Source organism: Halyomorpha halys, unplaced genomic scaffold (genome assembly GCF_000696795.3).
Source record: "Halyomorpha halys isolate HHAL.00 unplaced genomic scaffold, Hhal_1.1 Scaffold7.1, whole genome shotgun sequence".
Lineage (NCBI taxonomy): Eukaryota > Metazoa > Arthropoda > Insecta > Hemiptera > Pentatomidae > Halyomorpha > Halyomorpha halys.
The window spans coordinates 2,205,910-2,211,663 of NW_027110368.1; the positions used below are offsets into that span (position 1 = coordinate 2,205,910).

At 30.7% G+C, this 5,754-nt stretch overlaps 1 long non-coding RNA gene across 1 annotated transcript in view; it reads right to left on the minus strand.

Moving 5' to 3' along the window:
* Window positions 1-1,467: 1,467 nt before the first annotated feature.
* LOC106693019 (uncharacterized) overlaps window positions 1,468-5,754 on the minus strand; it is a 19,084-nt gene continuing 14,797 nt past the window's right edge. Inside the window, exon 4 of the long non-coding RNA XR_001345038.2 lies at window positions 1,468-1,681. This is a non-coding gene — a long non-coding RNA (uncharacterized lncRNA). The remainder of the gene's footprint in view (window positions 1,682-5,754) is intronic.

Here is a 5,754-nt window from a genome sequence, read left to right on the forward strand (position 1 = left end):
ATGTCAAAGACAAGAAGATAAATAAAGTAAAAAGGGTGTAATGACCTAGATGTTGATTGCCCTGAATAAAAATCTAATCTAATCTAATCTTTAACTATACCTGGAAAACTGTTTTTGCCAATTAAACTTAAAATAAAAGATGTCTATTACATAATGTGGTGTTGTGATTAGCCATTGTTGATCCAAGTTTTTTAACTCTCTTACTTGCTGAAAGATTGAATAGCATACACAACATACTTTCTCATCAAGATGGATTTTCCAATAGCTATCAAGATGAATGATCAAATATTAGTGTTTATTTTATTTTATATCTGTTTAATGCTTTGTTTTGTCAAGTATGTGTTGAGCATAGAAGCCAAAGTATCGATTCCAGGTCTGATATGAAATGGCATTTTATTTTCTTAAGCCTATTTTTGAGATCTGTTATTTTTAAATGATAATGGAAATGTGATAGTGTGAAAGTTTTAATTAAATTTTAGCATAGAAAATTATGTATAAAATTTCGTTAATGCTAATCTGGTAATCAAATTTTCATTTATTATAATTTAATTTTTAGGAGGTATGTTACAATTAAATCATCCCTCCCCCCCCCCATTCGGTACAGATTTCTTTAACTAGAACGACACCAGCACTCCTAGTATCTCATGAACAAACTAATCATAATTACCGGCGCCAAGTAGCGGTGTTGAGAATTGTTAGTGTCCTTCAATTGTGCTTTTAAAATCTTTTAATTTTGTGTTAAATTGTGAATGAATAAACAGTAGTAGTGAATATTGGTTTTGGAAATGAAAAGGACTGCGTAAGCATAGTTAAAGGTAACATTTTCATTATTTTGATATTAGGTATTCCAATTTTCCCCTAGAAAGGAAACTATTAAAGCTCCAAATTTTGCACTCGATAGTATTTTCTGTTTATGACAAAACTTAAATCTTTAATTTGTGGTAAACTGAAATTAAATATCTCAAGTTCAAATTAATTAACCAGAACGAAATTTACATTCCTAGAATTTCTTTTTTTTTTTAATGGTTTAATTTTTTTTTTCAAGTTTTGGTTAATAAACAATCATAACTCTATGAACCAACTAAAGGTATACAATTGTAAATATTAATAATGAAGAATACTGGAAAGCTCTTTGTTTTCAATACTTTAGTACATTTATTATTTCGCTAATAGATTTTACTGATTTAATAACGTAAAGTTAGTTTAAAGTTTACTACCCATAAATCAGATACATATTTAGATTGTTTTTATGTATACATATTTTCTTGTAAAGATGTTATACTTACAAAAAAATAATCTATTATATTTCTTCTTAAACTTTCTATACGAATATAAATTTTTCATAAGTTAAGATTGTTAGCCTATATAGGAGAAATCTCAGTGGTAATTAGTTATATAGGTTAATAGTTGTTTGAACGTTATAAAATAATTTGTTTTTCTTTTATTGTTGGACATTAAAACTATGACTTAGTTTATTAAATTATAATTTTTTATTTCTTGTTCTGACTTGAGATAGTTTTAATGCAGGTTTGTTATAAGTTTTTTCCCTCCAATGTGTATATGAAGCTTTTAAACGTAATGGTTACTTCTGTCCCTTTGGCGTCTTGCAATCCATCACTGATTTAATTTTCACTTCCAACTCTCTATAATCAACTTACTACATCGATTCTGTAGTTTGTCTCTGGAAATCATCTTATCATTGTTTATTATTTTATAAAATCATTATTATGCTAACAAAAGTTAAATTTATTATGAATATTTAATTTAATCAATATTTTATTTTATACTTAATTTCAGTACACTATGCCATTTTTTCTTTTTTAAAATAAATAAAACTGCTTTTCAAAATATAATTTCATTGTTTCTATGCATATTTTGGACATATACTAGAAAATAATTACTAGATGTTTAGTTTGAATATAAAATATACCAATTTTCTTATTAATGTTTAGATTCCTGCCATCAATTATACCCTCTTTAAAAAACTGTTAATTTATTTTTGAAAAACCCACCAAGTTTTTGATCTAATGTGCAAAATTAAAAAAAAAAATACTCTCAATATGAAAAAATAATCGTTTATTAGCTCATTTATTCAATAAAGAAATGGGACATTAGTGATCCTCGGTCGTGTCATGGGGAGGAGTTGGTATGTCAACCCTCCCCAGTAGTTTGAATAGCCAAAATGTTAGGTTCTTTGATATTTGAGAATGAACCTACGTCTTACAGCAAAAGTTTTTGTAAACCGTAAAACTCAAAGAGGTTTTTAGTACCCCACCCAGTTTATAAATGTTGTTTAGAAAGATTGATTTTTCAAAAATTTCCAGAGGATGTGTTGAACGTTCCTTTTTATTTGGAGTATTTTACGGGTGTAGAATACCCACACCCTCGTGGTATTTTGGAAATTCCTGTAATAATTATGGAGAAATTAAAAGTATATTCCAACAACCACTTTTGACTGTCAAGAACTTCACGGAGCATGCGTAGTACGTGTTTTTATCTCCCAAAATCTATACTGTGCATGCTCTGCATTGTTTTTGAGAGTCAATGATGGTTGTTATAACAAATCTTTAGATTTTGCTTTTCACCTGCTCCCTTTTCTCTCCTGCCAATAGTTTGTTGCAACATCCCTGGTCCTTTCTTTGCGATTCATGTATATAAGTATACTAGATGCTCCTTGAAGAAATGCAAAGAATTAAGAGGAGGAGAGGGTTGGTTTTCCAAACATTTTGTCTAACAACCTCACATTTCTATCTCAACCCGTTGTTGAGATATAACGTTTTCTGTACTGTAACTGAAGATTTATTAACTTTTTCACCATTTTCGGAATATATCGGAAAATCGTTTGCCGATTGTAGAAGCTAAAGAACAATAAACAAGTAAAATTTTGGTGCGTTACGCGCATCACACATCACTTACCATCCAGCATGCGCCCCCACGTTTTGTGTAGATTGGTGGGTTTGTGTTGAAGATATCGCACTTTTTGTAATTGGGGAAAAAATCTTAAGACCAGAAAGACGAAAGTTAAGGAATTTTTATTTTCCTGTTTCTATAAAAATTCGTGTTTTAGTGGTTCTGGAGGTAGGAATAAAGAAAACTTTTCCTTACAACAAATTCCGTAAATAGGTGAATAAAAGTAAAAATGAATAATTTCAAAAAATATTCTGTTGAATCCAAAACAATGATTTTTCAAGATACTATCTTAGGGATTTCGTTAAAGTTACTTCAATGCAGGCAAAATATTCCAATGGTATACCGAACTTTGCGAATCTGGCTTAATTTCGAAGATTAGAAGGTTAAAACAACAATAGATATCTACAAAAATGAGAATATTTAACATTATTTTTGTTCTATTTTTGTTATATCCTACCTAGGTTTTTTTCACCTAACATGTTATTTAATGGTGTTGGTTAGAAGGGCTTTTCGTAAATGAAAATATACCAACCTTTCTCCAAGAGAAAAAAAACATCTAATCGTTGGTTCGATTTTGATAGTAGACGGAGAACCATAAAATAAAAAAGAAACAGAGAAAAAAATAATACAGGAAATAAAATAATAATAAAAAAAATATGCTTTTCAGTTGACACAAAAATTTAATAATATTAAATGTAAACAAATAAAATGAAATATATATGCAAACCAAAAAGATCCTTTCTGTAATTAAAGGAATAATAATAAAGAAAGGAGATAGAAAATTATGATGCTTAAATATAAAAAATCTTAACCTTAATCTTATAGAATAACCAGAAACAATAAAAAAAAAAATTAACTCTCTACTATGCAATGAGTAAAAAAAAAAACAAAATCCGATATTTGATACAAAGAATAAAGCTCATCGATATGCGCATATCGAATAAAAAATAGATAAATCTCCGAAGCTCTCCCTAGATGGCCGTCGTCGTCTAAACGGCGAAGGTCTAGTGACAATATGGTGAGTGATGGCCGCTCGCGATACTCTTTCCCAAAGACTCGGAGGTTAAGTAGTGGTGGTGAGCCGGTGGGATGGTTGAAAGCATCAGAAACCAAAACTAATCCGGTACCTCAGAAAATGTGCAGTAGACTCCAAAATAATAGCTGAGGGGCAGTGAGGAATCAAGTCTCTGCTTAGTGAGTGAAAGCTTATAAATTAACAATTAAGGGAAAAAAAACAAAAAAAAAAAACGTGAATTAGACTGCCTAGGAGTCCCCATCAGCTTATCTTGATGTTTAATAGTTGCTCATTCTGAACTGTCCTTGGAACGAGATTTTTGTAAACCTACAGCACTTTCATACAGTAAAAGCCCACCTCGTGAAGTGTTTTAACCAACTAACTGTTTACAGCTGTTTTTATTTTTGAAAAAAAAATATGATAAAAAAGTCGACTGGAAAGTTGATTAAAAATAAAAAATTAAATTAAAAATAAATCTATCTTTGAGCTTTAACAAAGCTGATTGCTACTGTAAACGCAGTTATTAGTTTGGAATGGTTTTATTCTTTGTTCACAATTTTACTTTTTATTTATTTTCAAATTTCTTTTTATGTGTTGAAAGTGGTAAAACAATACGGTAATTACAAAATAAATTGAAATCTGATACTAAAACAACTACAGGGGGTTAGTAATCTCTGCATCGTATAATTAGACCGCTGACTACTACGTTGAATAGCTTTTTGATAAAAATTATTTTCCACTACCTCTAGCTGCATGTAGATTCATTAACTTTTGCCTGAATTAAGTTACTTACTAATAATAACTTCAAACTGAAGATTACTAAATGGACAATTGTTTTATTATTTGATTCAACTTTATCTTTTGATTATCTCGTTGCTATAATCACATTCAATCCTTAAAAAATAAATTAAAACATAACCGACATGCAGTACTTGCATTCGCTGATGACATTGTTATTTTCTCAGTGGATGACAGGAATTTTCAGTGCAACTTCTATAGATTAAAAGAATTCCTGACAATCAATATTGTCATAAACCCTACGGAAACGGAAGTAACGAGGGTTGGGAAGAACCCAAATAGAATTATCGTGTCATCAGAGTTGAAGGCAAGATTTTCGAAAAAGTGGACAATTTCAAATGTCTGGGAGCGTTCCTTAAAGAAAGCGGAAACATTGATTTGGAAATGACCGAACGAATCGCAGCAGCAGGAAGTTTAAAGCTGTTAAGGGAGGTTTTCTTAAAGCGTGAAAAGCAGGAAAGAAAACAAAAGTGATCGTATTTGTTTACGAATGTATTCTTCGGAATTATAAACCCGGAAAAGAAAAAAAAAACATCAATCATAAATACAAGCATCAGAAATGAGATTTCTCCGAAAGATCGAGGGGGAACAAGAAGAGATCTAGTACGTAATACCACCATCAGATCGAACCTCAATGTTAATAAGCCGGCAAACTACGTAATCGAGGAAAATCGGCTGAGATAACTTGTGCACCCTCTGAAAATGGAGCCGAATAGAATTATGAATAATACAAAAGAACAAGGAAAAGGTTACCGAGAATGAAATGGAAAGATTAAGTAAAGAGGGACTTCCAAAGAAGAGGACTTCAATGGAATAATAGAAGACCGGGAGAACTGGAGAGGGCTCTACAAACTTCTCAACTGTTTGAGCGCTTCGCAGAGGATTGAACATGATGATGGTGTATTGTAAAATAGTTGCTCAAACAATAATACCATTATGAACGAAGAACACTGTGTTATACATGCTGTGGTTATCAGATCAAGAAACATTTTAGGATGGAAAAACCTAGGAACGAGAGATCAAAACTTTTT